The sequence below is a fragment of the Stenella coeruleoalba genome, assembly GCF_951394435.1.
Source record: "Stenella coeruleoalba genome assembly, contig: scaffold_28, whole genome shotgun sequence".
In the NCBI taxonomy this organism is placed as follows: Eukaryota; Metazoa; Chordata; class Mammalia; order Artiodactyla; family Delphinidae; genus Stenella; species Stenella coeruleoalba.
In genome coordinates, this window is record NW_027645921.1 from 2,168,382 (window position 1) to 2,186,108 (window position 17,727).

Genomic DNA, 17,727 nt, shown 5'->3' on the forward strand with positions numbered 1-17,727 from the left:
ACCTATGGATTGCTATGTCTCCGAAAGAGAATCAAGCATGTGTACAGGGGCATAAACGCAGCAGTGATAGGATTGGAGAGGTTCGGTGAGCAAATGAAGACCCTTTGAAGTCATATTGCATGGTACCCATTACACGGGTCTCAACTCTCCAGGTTTAAGGTATTCTTCCTTCAGCTAAAACATGCATGTGGAACCCAAGTATGATCAACCATGTGAACGGGAGACGTGTTCAAATATGTCTCAGTTTTCCCCCCCTGGTACTCGGGTGCAACATTCCAGACGCTTTACTAACACTCTCCCCACTTGGAGAGTCAGCGCCTTTAACCTCCTGTTTGGCCCAGTTTGCAATTTCTGCGGAAGATGAACAGGAATAACGAGAACCAATGAGAGGCTAGCTGAAGGTGTCTGGACGGGCAAATTTAACTCTCATTTCCCACCAGGAAGAGGAAATAACCAAAGGCTCAGCGTGCCGTGCCGGAACCAGATTAGGGCCTGAAGCCATCCTGCGGTGTTGCGGCCAGGTCACAAGAAAGCGAGTTGAAGAAAGGAGCTCAGGGGCACTGTAATTCACAAACCTGCAGAGTAATAAATGACAGCTATCGTCCAAAAATAGACTGAAGTAAGGCTGCCAAGAGGACTTGAAAGCGGGGCAGAATTGCAGGAAACCGATTTCAGGAGGTAGACTGGAATTGCATTGAAAGCATAGGAAAAGAGGCAGAACGTCCACAATGATGCACTTGGCCAAAAAGGGCGTATGCGTTTTTTCCTGAATATATTCAGGAAAAAACGCATACGCCCTTTTTGGCCAACCAAGCAAGCTTGCAAAGGAAATCTGCACTACAATGAAGTCTCACTTCCCCCCGGTCAAAAGGGCCATCTGAAAAAAGTGTAAAATCCAGAAAGGCAGGACAGGCCATGGAGAACTGGGAGCCTTGTTATGCTGATGGGCGGGATGTAAATTGCCAACAACCACTCGGGAGAAGTGTATGGTGTTTCCTGAAACATCTAAAAAACAAAGCAACAGAACCTAGGGCACTTCCACTTATGGTCCTATAGCTTAGGGAAATTAAAATCAAAAAGACACAGCCACCCCAAAGTTTGGAACGGCTCTGTTTACAAGAACCTCGTTTACAGTACAAGTTCAACATCGCAGAAAGTGAAAAATGGATAAAGAAGTTGTGGTATTTACTTACAAAGCAATATCACTCAGCAATGAAATCTGTGTCATCAGGCACTTAGCAGCACAATGAGTGGATTCAGGTATGATGATTCTAACTGAAATAAGTCACACAGAAAAAGAAACATCATAAGATATCAGTAATACACGGAATGGAAACTTGGCTACACAGGAACTGAATTACAGAACAGAACAGGGTCTCAAATTTAGAAAACCAACTTATTCTTGCTTAAGGGTAAAGGTGAGTTGGGGTGCTGCATAAAACCAGAGATTGAAATGAGCACAGATAAAGTTCCTTAAGCCAAATATGGAATAGACAAGAGCTACTCCTTGCTCAACGAAATGGACTCAACACCCCATATTAAACGCCTAAGAATGTACCTGACTAGTAAGTATCTTAAAACCTATGGATTGTTATGTCTCCGAAAGAGAATCAAGCATGTGTACAGGGGCATAAACGCAGCAGTGATAGGATTGGAGAGGTTCGGTGAGCAAATGAAGACCCTTTGAAGTCATATTGCATGGTACCCATTCCACGGGTTTCAACTACCCAGGTTTAAGGTATTCTTCCTTCAGCTAAAACATGCATGTGGAACCTAGAGTATGATCAACCATGTGATCGGGAGACGTGTTCAAATATGTCTCAGTTTTCCTCCCATGGTACTCGGGTGCAACATTCCAGACGCTTTACTAACACTCTCCCCACTTGGAGAGTCAGTCCCTTTAACCTCCTGTTTGGCCCAGTTTGCAATTTCTGCGGAAGATGAACAGGAATAGCGAGAACCAATGAGAGGCTAGCTGGAGGTGTCTGGACGGGCAAAATTAACTCTCATTTCCCACCAGGAAGAGGAAATAAACAAAGGCTCAGCGTGCCGTACCGGAACCAGATTAGGGCCTGAAGCCATCCTGCGGTGTTGCGGCCAGCTCAAAAGAAAGCGAGTTGAAGAAAGGAGCTCAGGGGCACTGTAATTCACAAACCTGCAGAGTTATAAATGACAGCTATCGTCCAAAAATAAACTGAAGTAAGGCTGCCAAGAGGACTTGAAAGCGGGGCAGAATTGCAGGAAACCGATTTCAGGAGGTAGACTGGAATTGCATTGAAAGCATAGGAAAAGAGGCAGAACGTCCACAATGATGCACTTGGCCAAAAAGGGCGTATGCGTTTTTTCCTGAATATATTCAGGAAAAAACGCATACGCCCTTTTTGGCCAACCAAGCAAGCTTGCAAAGGAAATCTGCACTACAATGAAGTCTCACTTCCCCCCGGTCAAAAGGGCCATCTGAAAAAAGTGTAAAATCCAGAAAGGCAGGACAGGCCATGGAGAACTGGGAGCCTTGTTATGCTGATGGGCGGGATGTAAATTGCCAACAACCACTCGGGAGAAGTGTATGGTGTTTCCTGAAACATCTAAAAAACAAAGCAACAGAACCTAGGGCACTTCCACTTATGGTCCTATAGCTTAGGGAAATTAAAATCAAAAAGACACAGCCACCCCAAAGTTTGGAACGGCTCTGTTTACAAGAACCTCGTTTACAGTACAAGTTCAACATCGCAGAAAGTGAAAAATGGATAAAGAAGTTGTGGTATTTACTTACAAAGCAATATCACTCAGCAATGAAATCTGTGTCATCAGGCACTTAGCAGCACAATGAGTGGATTCAGGTATGATGATTCTAACTGAAATAAGTCACACAGAAAAAGAAACATCATAAGATATCAGTAATACACGGAATGGAAACTTGGCTACACAGGAACTGAATTACAGAACAGAACAGGGTCTCAAATTTAGAAAACCAACTTATTCTTGCTTAAGGGTAAAGGTGAGTTGGGGTGCTGCATAAAACCAGAGATTGAAATGAGCACAGATAAAGTTCCTTAAGCCAAATATGGAATAGACAAGAGCTACTCCTTGCTCAACGAAATGGACTCAACACCCCATATTAAACGCCTAAGAATGTACCTGACTAGTAAGTATCTTAAAACCTATGGATTGTTATGTCTCCGAAAGAGAATCAAGCATGTGTACAGGGGCATAAACGCAGCAGTGATAGGATTGGAGAGGTTCGGTGAGCAAATGAAGACCCTTTGAAGTCATATTGCATGGTACCCATTCCACGGGTTTCAACTACCCAGGTTTAAGGTATTCTTCCTTCAGCTAAAACATGCATGTGGAACCTAGAGTATGATCAACCATGTGATCGGGAGACGTGTTCAAATATGTCTCAGTTTTCCTCCCATGGTACTCGGGTGCAACATTCCAGACGCTTTACTAACACTCTCCCCACTTGGAGAGTCAGTCCCTTTAACCTCCTGTTTGGCCCAGTTTGCAATTTCTGCGGAAGATGAACAGGAATAGCGAGAACCAATGAGAGGCTAGCTGGAGGTGTCTGGACGGGCAAAATTAACTCTCATTTCCCACCAGGAAGAGGAAATAAACAAAGGCTCAGCGTGCCGTACCGGAACCAGATTAGGGCCTGAAGCCATCCTGCGGTGTTGCGGCCAGCTCAAAAGAAAGCGAGTTGAAGAAAGGAGCTCAGGGGCACTGTAATTCACAAACCTGCAGAGTTATAAATGACAGCTATCGTCCAAAAATAAACTGAAGTAAGGCTGCCAAGAGGACTTGAAAGCGGGGCAGAATTGCAGGAAACCGATTTCAGGAGGTAGACTGGAATTGCATTGAAAGCATAGGAAAAGAGGCAGAACGTCCACAATGATGCACTTGGCCAAAAAGGGCGTATGCGTTTTTTCCTGAATATATTCAGGAAAAAACGCATACGCCCTTTTTGGCCAACCAAGCAAGCTTGCAAAGGAAATCTGCACTACAATGAAGTCTCACTTCCCCCCGGTCAAAAGGGCCATCTGAAAAAAGTGTAAAATCCAGAAAGGCAGGACAGGCCATGGAGAACTGGGAGCCTTGTTATGCTGATGGGCGGGATGTAAATTGCCAACAACCACTCGGGAGAAGTGTATGGTGTTTCCTGAAACATCTAAAAAACAAAGCAACAGAACCTAGGGCACTTCCACTTATGGTCCTATAGCTTAGGGAAATTAAAATCAAAAAGACACAGCCACCCCAAAGTTTGGAACGGCTCTGTTTACAAGAACCTCGTCTACAGTACAAGTTCAACATCGCAGAAAGTGAAAAATGGATAAAGAAGTTGTGGTATTTACTTACAAAGCAATATCACTCAGCAATGAAATCTGTGTCATCAGGCCCTTAGCAGCACAATGAGTGGATTCAGGTATGATGATTCTAACTGAAGTAATTCACACAGAAAAAGAAACATCATAAGATATCAGTAATACATGGAATGTAAACTTGGCTACACAGGAACTGAATTACAGAACAGAACAGGGTCTCAAATTTAGAAAACCAACTTATGCTTGCTTAAGGGTAAAGGTGAGTTGGGGTGCTGCATAAAACCAGATATTGAAATGAGCACAGATAAAGTTCCTTAAGTCAAATATGGAATAGACAAGAGCTACTCCTTGCTCAACGAAATGGACTCAACACCGCATATTAAACGCCTAAGAATGTACCTGACTAGTAAGTATCTTAAAACCTATGGATTGCTATGTCTCCGAAAGAGAATCAAGCATGTGTACAGGGGCATAAACGCAGCAGTGATAGGATTGGAGAGGTTCGGTGAGCAAATGAAGACCCTTTGAAGTCATATTGCATGGTACCCATTACACGGGTCTCAACTCTCCAGGTTTAAGGTATTCTTCCTTCAGCTAAAACATGCATGTGGAACCCAAGTATGATCAACCATGTGAACGGGAGACGTGTTCAAATATGTCTCAGTTTTCCCCCCCTGGTACTCGGGTGCAACATTCCAGACGCTTTACTAACACTCTCCCCACTTGGAGAGTCAGCGCCTTTAACCTCCTGTTTGGCCCAGTTTGCAATTTCTGCGGAAGATGAACAGGAATAACGAGAACCAATGAGAGGCTAGCTGAAGGTGTCTGGACGGGCAAATTTAACTCTCATTTCCCACCAGGAAGAGGAAATAACCAAAGGCTCAGCGTGCCGTGCCGGAACCAGATTAGGGCCTGAAGCCATCCTGCGGTGTTGCGGCCAGGTCACAAGAAAGCGAGTTGAAGAAAGGAGCTCAGGGGCACTGTAATTCACAAACCTGCAGAGTTATAAATGACAGCTATCGTCCAAAAATAGACTGAAGTAAGGCTGCCAAGAGGACTTGAAAGCGGGGCAGAATTGCAGGAAACCGATTTCAGGAGGTAGACTGGAATTGCATTGAAAGCATAGGAAAAGAGGCAGAACGTCCACAATGATGCACTTGGCCAAAAAGGGCGTATGCGTTTTTTCCTGAATATATTCAGGAAAAAACGCATACGCCCTTTTTGGCCAACCAAGCAAGCTTGCAAAGGAAATCTGCACTACAATGAAGTCTCACTTCCCCCCGGTCAAAAGGGCCATCTGAAAAAAGTGTAAAATCCAGAAAGGCAGGACAGGCCATGGAGAACTGGGAGCCTTGTTATGCTGATGGGCGGGATGTAAATTGCCAACAACCACTCGGGAGAAGTGTATGGTGTTTCCTGAAACATCTAAAAAACAAAGCAACAGAACCTAGGGCACTTCCACTTATGGTCCTATAGCTTAGGGAAATTAAAATCAAAAAGACACAGCCACCCCAAAGTTTGGAACGGCTCTGTTTACAAGAACCTCGTCTACAGTACAAGTTCAACATCGCAGAAAGTGAAAAATGGATAAAGAAGTTGTGGTATTTACTTACAAAGCAATATCACTCAGCAATGAAATCTGTGTCATCAGGCCCTTAGCAGCACAATGAGTGGATTCAGGTATGATGATTCTAACTGAAGTAATTCACACAGAAAAAGAAACATCATAAGATATCAGTAATACATGGAATGTAAACTTGGCTACACAGGAACTGAATTACAGAACAGAACAGGGTCTCAAATTTAGAAAACCAACTTATGCTTGCTTAAGGGTAAAGGTGAGTTGGGGTGCTGCATAAAACCAGATATTGAAATGAGCACAGATAAAGTTCCTTAAGTCAAATATGGAATAGACAAGAGCTACTCCTTGCTCAACGAAATGGACTCAACACCGCATATTAAACGCCTAAGAATGTACCTGACTAGTAAGTATCTTAAAACCTATGGATTGCTATGTCTCCGAAAGAGAATCAAGCATGTGTACAGGGGCATAAACGCAGCAGTGATAGGATTGGAGAGGTTCGGTGAGCAAATGAAGACCCTTTGAAGTCATATTGCATGGTACCCATTACACGGGTCTCAACTCTCCAGGTTTAAGGTATTCTTCCTTCAGCTAAAACATGCATGTGGAACCCAAGTATGATCAACCATGTGAACGGGAGACGTGTTCAAATATGTCTCAGTTTTCCCCCCCTGGTACTCGGGTGCAACATTCCAGACGCTTTACTAACACTCTCCCCACTTGGAGAGTCAGCGCCTTTAACCTCCTGTTTGGCCCAGTGTGCAATTTCTGCGGAAGATGAACAGGAATAGCGAGAACCAATGAGAGGCTAGCTGGAGGTGTCTGGACGGGCAAATTTAACTCTCATTTCCCACCAGGAAAAGGAAATAATGAAAGGCTCAGCGTGCCGTGCCGGAACCAGATTAGGGCCTGAAGCCATCCTGCGGTGTTGCGGCCAGGTCACAAGAAAGCAAGTTGAAGAAAGGAGCTCAGGGGGACTGTAATTCACAAACCTGCAGAGTTATAAATGACAGCTATCGTCCAAAAATAGACTGAAGTAAGGCTGCCAAGAGGACTTGAAAGCGGGGCAGAATTGCAGGAAACCGATTTCAGGAGGTAGACTGGAATTGCATTGAAAGCATAGGTAAAGAGGCAGAACGTCCACAATGATGAACTTGGCCAAAAAGGGCGTATGCGTTTTTTCCTGAATATATTCAGGAAAAAACGCATACGCCCTTTTTGGCCAACCAAGCAAGCTTGCAAAGGAAATCTGCACTACAATGAAGTCTCACTTCCCCCCGGTCAAAAGGGCCATCTGAAAAAAGTGTAAAATCCAGAAAGGCAGGACAGGCCATGGAGAACTGGGAGCCTTGTTATGCTGATGGGCGGGATGTAAATTGCCAACAGACACTTGGGAGAAGTGTATGGTGTTTCCTGAAACATCTAAAAAACAAAGCAACAGAGCCTAGGGCACTGCCACTTATGGTCCTATAGCTTAGGGAAATTAAAATCAAAAAGACACAGCCACCCCAAAGTTTGGGACGCCTCTGTTTACAAGAACCTCGTTTACAGTACAAGTTCAACATCGCAGAAAGTGAAAAATGGATAAAGAAGTTGTGGTATTTACTTACAAAGCAATATCACTCAGCAATGAAATCTGTGTCATCAGGCCCTTTGCATCACAATGAGTGGATTCAGGTATGATGATTCTAACTGAAATAAGTCACACAGAAAAAGAAACATCATAAGATATCAGTAATACACGGAATGTAAACTTGGCTACACAGGAACTGAATTACAGAACAGAACAGGGTCTCAAATTTAGAAAACCAACTTATGCTTGCTTAAGGGTAAAGGTGAGTTGGGGTGCTGCATAAAACCAGAGATTGAAATGAGCACAGATAAAGTTCCTTAAGTCAAATATGAAATAGACAAGAGCTACTCCTTGCTCAACGAAATGGACTCAACACCGCATATTAAACGCCTAAGAATGTACCTGACTAGTAAGTATCGTAAAACCTATGGATTGCTATGTCTCCAAAAGAGAATCAAGCATGTGCACAGGGACATAAACGCAGCAGTGATAGGATTGGAGAGGTTCGGTGAGCAAATGAAGACCCTTTGAAGTCATATTGCATGGTACCCATTACACGGGTCTCAACTCTCCAGGTTTAAGGTATTCTTCCTTCAGCTAAAACATGCATGTGGAACCCAAGTATGATCAACCATGTGAACGGGAGACGTGTTCAAATATGTCTCAGTTTTCCTCCCCTGGTACTCGGGTGCAACATTCCAGACGCTTTAGTAACACTCTCCCCACTTGGAGAGTCAGCGCCTTTAACCTCCTGTTTGGCCCAGTTTGCAATTTCTGCGGAAGATGAACAGGAATAGCGAGAACCAATGAGAGGCTAGCTGGAGGTGTCTGGACGGGCAAATTTAACTCTCATTTCCCACCAGGAAGAGGAATTAACCAAAGGCTCAGCATACCGGGCCGGAACCAGATTAGGGCCTGAAGCCATCCTGCGGTGTTGCGGCCAGGTCACAAGAAAGCGAGTTGAAGAAAGGAGCTCAGGGGCACTGTAATTCACAAACCTGCAGAGTTATAAATGACAGCTATCGTCCAAAAATAGACTGAAGTAAGGCTGCCAAGAGGACTTGAAAGCGGGGCAGAATTGCAGGAAACCGATTTCAGGAGGTAGACTGGAATTGCATTGAAAGCATAGGAAAAGAGGCAGAACGTCCACAATGATGCACTTGGCCAAAAAGGGCGTATGCGTTTTTTCCTGAATATATTCAGGAAAAAACGCATACGCCCTTTTTGGCCAACCAAGCAAGCTTGCAAAGGAAATCTGCACTACAATGAAGTCTCACTTCCCCCCAGCCAAAAGGGCCATCTGAAAAAAGTGTAAAATCCAGAAAGGCAACAGGCCATTGAGAACTGGGAGCCTTGTTATGCTGATGGGCGGGATGTAAACTGCCAACAGACACTAGGGAGAATTGTATGGTGTTTCCTGAAACATCTAAAAAACAAAGCAACAGAGCCTAGGGCACTTCCACTTATGGTCCTATAGCTTAGGGAAATTAAAATAAAAAAGACACAGCCACCCCAAAGTTTGGAACAGCTCTGTTTACAAGAACCTCGTTTACAGTACATGTTCAACATCGCAGAAAGTGAAAAATGGATAAAGAAGTTGTGGTATTTACTTACAAAGCAATATCACTCAGCAATGAAATCTATGTCATCAGGCCCTTAGCATCACAATGAGTGGATTCAGGTATGATGATTCTAACTGAAATAAGTCACACAGAAAAAGAAACATCATAAGATATCAGTAATACACGGAATGTAAACTTGGCTACACAGGAACTGAATTACAGAACAGAACAGGGTCTCAAATTTAGAAAACCAACTTATGCTTGCTTAAGGGTAAAGGTGAGTTGGGGTGCTACATAAAACCAGAGATTGAAATGAGCACAGATAAAGTTCCTTAAGTCAAATATGAAATAGACAAGAGCTACTCCTTGCTCAACGAAATGGACTCAACACCGCATATTAAACGCCTAAGAATGTACCTGACTAGTAAGTATCGTAAAACCTATGGATTGCTATGTCTCCAAAAGAGAATCAAGCATGTGTACAGGGGCATAAACGCAGCAGTGATAGGATTGGAGAGGTTCGGTGAGCAAATGAAGACCCTTTGAAGTCATATTGCATGGTACCCATTACACGGGTCTCAACTCTCCAGGTTTAAGGTATTCTTCCTTCAGCTAAAACATGCATGTGGAACCCAAGTATGATCAACCATGTGAACGGGAGACGTGTTCAAATATGTCTCAGTTTTCCTCCCCTGGTACTCGGGTGCAACATTCCAGACGCTTTACTAACACTCTCCCCACTTGGAGAGTCAGCGCCTTTAACCTCCTGTTTGGCCCAGTTTGCAATTTCTGCGGAAGATGAACAGGAATAGCGAGAACCAATGAGAGGCTAGCTGGAGGTGTCTGGACGGGCAAATTTAACTCTCATTTCCCACCAGGAAGAGGAATTAACCAAAGGCTCAGCATGCCGGGCCGGAACCAGATTAGGGCCTGAAGCCATCCTGCGGTGTTGCGGCCAGGTCACAAGAAAGCGAGTTGAAGAAAGGAGCTCAGGGGCACTGTAATTCACAAACCTGCAGAGTTATAAATGACAGCTATCGTCCAAAAATAGACTGAAGTAAGGCTGCCAAGAGGACTTGAAAGCGGGGCAGAATTGCAGGAAACCGATTTCAGGAGGTAGACTGGAATTGCATTGAAAGCATAGGAAAAGAGGCAGAACGTCCACAATGATGCACTTGGCCAAAAAGGGCGTATGCGTTTTTTCCTGAATATATTCAGGAAAAAACGCATACGCACTTTTTGGCCAACCAAGCAAGCTTGCAAAGGAAATCTGCACTACAATGAAGTCTCACTTCCCCCCGGTCAAAAGGGCCATCTGAAAAAAGTGTAAAATCCAGAAAGGCAACAGGCCATTGAGAACTGGGAACCTTGTTATGCTGATGGGCGGGATGTAAATTGCCAACAGACACTTGGGAGAAGTGTATGGTGTTTCCTGAAACATCTAAAAAACAAAGCAACAGAGCCTAGGGCACTTCCACTTATGGTCCTATAGCTTAGGGAAATTAAAATCAAAAAGACACAGCCACCCCAAAGTTTGGAACGGCTCTGTTTACAAGAACCTCGTTTACAGTACAAGTTCAACATCGCAGAAAGTGAAAAATGGATAAAGAAGTTGTGGTATTCACTTACAAAGCAATATCACTCAGCAATGAAATCTATGTCAACAGGCCCTTAGCAGCACAATGAGTGGATTCAGGTATGATGATTCTAACTGAAATAAGTCACACAGAAAAAGAAACATCATAAGATATCAGTAATACACGGAATGGAAACTTGGCTACACAGGAACTGAATTACAGAACAGAACAGGGTCTCAAATTTAGAAAAACAACTTATGCTTGCTTAAGGGTAAAGGTGAGTTGAGGTGCTGCATAAAACCAGAGATTGGAATTAGCACAGATAAAGTTCCTTAAGTCAAATATGGAATAGACAAGAGCTACTCCTTGCTCAACGAAATGGACTCAACACCGCATATTACACGCCTAAGAATGTACCTGACTTGTAAGTATCTTAAAACCTATGGATTGCTATGTCTCCAAAAGAGAATCAAGCATGTGTACAGGGGCATAAACACAGCAGTGATAGGATTGGAGAGGTTCGGTGAGCAAATGAAGACCCTTTGAAGTCATATTGCATGGTACCCATTCCACGGGTTTCAACTACCCAGGTTTAAGGTATTCTTCCTTCAGCTAAAACATGCATGTGGAACCCAAGTATGATCAACCATGTGAACGGGAGACGTGTTCAAATATGTCTCAGTTTTCCTCCCCTGGTACTCGGGTGCAACATTCCAGACGCTTTACTAACACTCTCCCCACTTGGAGAGTCAGCGCCTTTAACCTCCTGTTTGGCCCAGTTTGCAATTTCTGCGGAAGATGAACAGGAATAGCGAGAACCAATGAGAGGCTAGCTGGAGGTGTCTAGACGGGCAAATTTAACTCTCATTTCCCACCAGGAAGAGGAATTAACCAAAGGCTCAGCATGCCGGGCCGGAACCAGATTAGGGCCTGAAGCCATCCTGCGGTGTTGCGGCCAGGTCACAAGAAAGCGAGTTGAAGAAAGGAGCTCAGGGGCACTGTAATTCACAAACCTGCAGAGTTATAAATGACAGCTATCGTCCAAAAATAGACTGAAGTAAGGCTGCCAAGAGGACTTGAAAGCGGGGCAGAATTGCAGGAAACCGATTTCAGGAGGTAGACTGGAATTGCATTGAAAGCATAGGAAAAGAGGCAGAACGTCCACAATGATGCACTTGGCCAAAAAGGGCGTATGCGTTTCTTCCTGAATATATTCAGGAAAAAACGCATACGCCCTTTTTGGCCAACCAAGCAAGCTTGCAAAGGAAATCTGCACTACAATGAAGTCTCACTTCCCCCCGGTCAAAAGGGCCATCTGAAAAAAGTGTAAAATCCAGAAAGGCAACAGGCCATTGAGAACTGGGAACCTTGTTATGCTGATGGGCGGGATGTAAATTGCCAACAGACACTTGGGAGAAGTGTATGGTGTTTCCTGAAACATCTAAAAAACAAAGCAACAGAGCCTAGGGTACTTCCACTTATGGTCCTATAGCTTAGGGAAATTAAAATCAAAAAGACACAGCCACCCCAAAGTTTGGAACGGCTCTGTTTACAAGAACCTCGTTTACAGTACAAGTTCAACATCGCAGAAAGTGAAAAATGGATAAAGAAGTTGTGGTATTCACTTACAAAGCAATATCACTCAGCAATGAAATCTATGTCAACAGGCCTTTAGCAGCACAATGAGTGGATTCAGGTATGATGATTCTAACTGAAATAAGTCACACAGAAAAAGAAACATCATAAGATATCAGTAATACACGGAATGGAAACTTGGCTACACAGGAACTGAATTACAGAACAGAACAGGGTCTCAAATTTAGAAAAACAACTTATGCTTGCTTAAGGGTAAAGGTGAGTTGGGGTGCTGCATAAAACCAGAGATTGGAATGAGCACAGATAAAGTACCTTAAGTCAAATATGGAATAGACAAGAGCTACTCCTTGCTCAACGAAATGGACTCAACACCGCATATTACACGCCTAAGAATGTACCTGACTTGTAAGTATCTTAAAACCTATGGATTGCTATGTCTCCAAAAGAGAATCAAGCATGTGTACAGGGGCATAAACGCAGCAGTGATAGGATTGGAGAGGTTCGGTGAGCAAATGAAGACCCTTTGAAGTCATATTGCATGGTACCCATTCCACGGGTTTCAACTACCCAGGTTTAAGGTATTCTTCCTTCAGCTAAAACATGCATGTGGAACCTAGAGTATGATCAACCATGTGATCGGGAGACGTGTTCAAATATGTCTCAGTTTTCCTCCCCTGGTACTCGGGTGCAACATTCCAGACGCTTTACTAACACTCTCCCCACTTGGAGAGTCAGTCCCTTTAACCTCCTGTTTGGCCCAGTTTGCAATTTCTGCGGAAGATGAACAGGAATAGTGAGAACCAATGAGAGGCTAGCTGGAGGTGTCTGGACGGGCCAATTTAACTCTCATTTCCCACCAGGAAGAGGAATTAACCAAAGGCTCAGCATGCCGGGCCGGAACCAGATTAGGGCCTGAAGCCATCCTGCGGTGTTGCGGCCAGGTCACAAGAAAGCGAGTTGAAGAATGGAGCTCAGGGGCACTGTAATTCACAAACCTGCAGAGTTATAAATGACAGCTATCGTCCAAAAATAGACTGAAGTAAGGCTGCCAAGAGGACTTGAAAGCGGGGCAGAATTGCAGGAAACCGATTTCAGGAGGTAGACTGGAATTGCATTGAAAGCATAGGAAAAGAGGCAGAACGTCCACAATGATGCACTTGGCCAAAAAGGGCGTATGCGTTTTTTCCTGAATATATTCAGGAAAAAACGCATACGCCCTTTTTGGCCAACCAAGCAAGCTTGCAAAGGAAATCTGCACTACAATGAAGTCTCACTTCCCCCGGTCAAAAGGGCCATCTGGAAAAAGTGTAAAATCCAGAAAGGCAGGACAGGCCATGGAGAACTGGGAGCCTTGTTATGCTGATGGGCGGGATGTAAATTGCCAACAGACACTTGGGAGAAGTGTATGGTGTTTCCTGAAACATCTAAAAAACAAAGCAACAGAGCCTAGGGCACTGCCACTTATGGTCCTATAGCTTAGGGAAATTAAAATCAAAAAGACACAGCCACCCCAAAGTTTGGGACGCCTCTGTTTACAAGAACCTCGTTTACAGTACAAGTTCAACATCGCAGAAAGTGAAAAATGGATAAAGAAGTTGTGGTATTTACTTACAAAGCAATATCACTCAGCAATGAAATCTATGTCATCAGGCCCTTAGCATCACAATGAGTGGATTCAGGTATGATGATTCTAACTGAAATAAGTCACACAGAAAAAAAACATCATAAGATATCAGTAATACACGGAATGTAAACTTGGCTACACAGGAACTGAATTACAGAACAGAACAGGGTCTCAAATTTAGAAAACCAACTTATGCTTGCTTAAGGGTAAAGGTGAGTTGGGGTGCTGCATAAAACCAGAGATTGAAATGAGCACAGATAAAGTTCCTTAAGTCAAATATGGAATAGACAAGAGCTACTCCTTGCTCAACGAAATGGACTCAACACCGCATATTAAACGCCTAAGAATGTACCTGACTAGTAAGTATCGTAAAACCTATGGATTGCTATGTCTCCAAAAGAGAATCAAGCATGTGTACAGGGGCATAAACGCAGCAGTGATAGGATTGGAGAGGTTCGGTGAGCAAATGAAAACCCTTTGAAGTCATATTGCATGGAACCCATTCCACGGGTCTCAACTCTCCAGGTTTAAGGTATTCTTCCTTCAGCTAAAACATGCATGTGGAACCCAAGTATGATCAACCATGTGAACGGGAGACGTGTTCAAATATGTCTCAGTTTTCCTCCCCTGGTACTCGGGTGCAACATTCCAGACGCTTTACTAACACTCTCCCCACTTGGAGAGTCAGTGCCTTTAACCTCCTGTTTGGCCCAGTTTGCAATTTCTGCGGAAGATGAACAGGAATAGCGAGAACCAATGAGAGGCTAGCTGGAGGTGTCTGGACGGGCAAATTATTCCTGAATATATTCAGGAAAAAACGCATACGCCCTTTTTGGCCAACCAAGCAAGCTTGCAAAGGAAATCTGCACTACAATGAAGTCTCACTTCCCCCCGGTCAAAAGGGCCATCTGAAAAAAGTGTAAAATCCAGAAAGGTAGGACAGGCCATGGAGAACTGGGAGCCTTGTTATGCTGATGGGCGGGATGTAAATTGCCAACAGACACTCGGGAGAAGTGTATGGTGTTTCCTGAAACATCTAAAAAACAAAGCAACAGAGCCTAGGGCACTGCCACTTATGGTCCTATAGCTTAGGGAAATTAAAATCAAAAAGACACAGCCACCCCAAAGTTTGGGACGCCTCTGTTTACAAGAACCTCGTTTACAGTACAAGTTCAACATCGCAGAAAGTGAAAAATGGATAAAGAAGTTGTGGTATTTACTTACAAAGCAATATCACTCAGCAATGAAATCTATGTCATCAGGCCCTTAGCATCACAATGAGTGGATTCAGGTATGATGATTCTAACTGAAATAAGTCACACAGAAAAAGAAACATCATAAGATATCAGTAATACACGGAATGTAAACTTGGCTACACAGGAACTGAATTACAGAACAGAACAGGGTCTCAAATTTAGAAAACCAACTTATGCTTGCTTAAGGGTAAAGGTGAGTTGGGGTGCTGCATAAAACCAGAGATTGAAATGAGCACAGATAAAGTTCCTTAAGTCAAATATGGAATAGACAAGAGCTACTCCTTGCTCAACGAAATGGACTCAACACCGCATATTAAACGCCTAAGAATGTACCTGACTAGTAAGTATCGTAAAACCTATGGATTGCTATGTCTCCAAAAGAGAATCAAGCATGTGTACAGGGGCATAAACGCAGCAGTGATAGGATTGGAGAGGTTCGGTGAGCAAATGAAGACCCTTTGAAGTCATATTGCATGGTACCCATTCCACGGGTCTCAACTCTCCAGGTTTAAGGTATTCTTCCTTCAGCTAAAACATGCATGTGGAACCCAAGTATGATCAACCATGTGAACGGGAGACGTGTTCAAATATGTCTCAGTTTTCCTCCCCTGGTACTCGGGTGCAACATTCCAGACGCTTTACTAACACTCTCCCCACTTGGAGAGTCAGCGCCTTTAACCTCCTGTTTGGCCCAGTTTGCAATTTCTGCGGAAGATGAACAGGAATAGCGAGAACCAATGAGAGGCTAGCTGGAGGTGTCTGGCCGGGCAAATTATTCCTGAATATATTCAGGAAAAAACGCATACGCCCTTTTTGGCCAACCAAGCAAGCTTGCAAAGGAAATCTGCACTACAATGAAGTCTCACTTCCCCCCGGTCAAAAGGGCCATCTGAAAAAAGTGTAAAATCCAGAAAGGCAGGACAGGCCATGGAGAACTGGGAGCCTTGTTATGCTGATGGGCGGGATGTAAATTGCCAACAACCACTCGGGAGAAGTGTATGGTGTTTCCTGAAACATCTAAAAAACAAAGCAACAGAACCTAGGGCACTTCCACTTATGGTCCTATAGCTTAGGGAAATTAAAATCAAAAAGACACAGCCACCCCAAAGTTTGGAACGGCTCTGTTTACAAGAACCTCGTTTACAGTACAAGTTCAACATCGCAGAAAGTGAAAAATGGATAAAGAAGTTGTGGTATTTACTTACAAAGCAATATCACTCAGCAATGAAATCTGTGTCATCAGGCCCTTAGCAGCACAATGAGTGGATTCAGGTATGATGATTCTAACTGAAGTAAGTCACACAGAAAAAGAAACATCATAAGATATCAGTAATACACGGAATGTAAACTTGGCTACACAGGAACTGAATTACCGAACAGAAAAGGGTCTCAAATTTAGAAAACCAACTTATGCTTGCTTAAGGGTAAAGGTGAGTTGGGGTGCTGCATAAAACCAGAGATTGAAATGAGCACAGATAAAGTTCCTTAAGTCAAATATGGAATAGACAAGAGCTACTCCTTGCTCAACGAAATGGACTCAACACCGCATATTAAACGCCTAAGAATGTACCTGACTAGTAAGTATCGTAAAACCTATGGATTGCTATGTCTCCGAAAGAGAATCAAGCATGTGTACAGGGGCATAAACGAAGCAGTGATAGGATTGGAGAGGTTTGGTGAGCAAGTGAAGACCCTTTGATGTCATATTGCATGGTACCCATTACACGGGTCTCAACTCTCCAGGTTTAAGGTATTCTTCCTTCAGCTAAAACATGCATGTGGAACCCAAGTATGATGAACCATGTGAACGGGAGAGGTGTTCAAATATGTCTCAGTTTTCCTCCCCTGGTACTCGGGTGCAACATTACAGATGCTTTACTAACACTCTCCCCACTTGGAGAGTCAGCGCCTTTAACCTCCTGTTTGGCCCAGTTTGCAATTTCTGCGGAAGATGAACAGGAATAGCGAGAACCAATGAGAGGCTAGCTGGAGGTGTCTGGACGGGCAAATTTAACTCTCATTTCCCACCAGGAAGAGGAATTAACCAAAGGCTCAGCATGCCGGGCCGGAACCAGATTAGGGCCTGAAGCCATCCTGCGGTGTTGCGGCCAGGTCACAAGAAAGCGAGTTGAAGAAAGGAGCTCAGGGGCACTGTAATTCACAAACCTGCAGAGTTATAAATGACAGCTATCGTCCAAAAATAGACTGAAGTAAGGCTGCCAAGAGGACTTGAAAGCGGGGCAGAATTGCAGGAAACCGATTTCAGGAGGTAGACTGGAATTGCATTGAAAGCATAGGAAAAGAGGCAGAACGTCCACAATGATGCACTTGGCCAAAAAGTGCGTATGCGTTTTTTCCTGAATATATTCAGGAAAAAACGCATACGCCCTTTTTGGCCAACCAAGCAAGCTTGCAAAGGAAATCTGCACTACAATGAAGTCTCACTTCCCCCCGGCCAAAAGGGCCATCTGAAAAAAGTGTAAAATCCAGAAAGGCAACAGGCCATTGAGAACTGGGAGCCTTGTTATGCTGATGGGCGGGATGTAAATTGCCAACAGACACTTGGGAGAAGTGTATGGTGTTTCCTGAAACATCTAAAAAACAAAGCAACAGAGCCTAGGGCACTTCCACATATGGT

The 17,727-nt window shown here is 43.8% G+C and overlaps 1 long non-coding RNA gene across 2 annotated transcripts in view; it reads right to left on the reverse strand.

Moving 5' to 3' along the window:
• Nucleotides 1-17,727, reverse strand: part of LOC307181468 — a 1,676,472-nt gene that overhangs the window by 1,277,369 nt on the left and 381,376 nt on the right. The gene's annotated exons all lie outside the window — the stretch shown is intronic.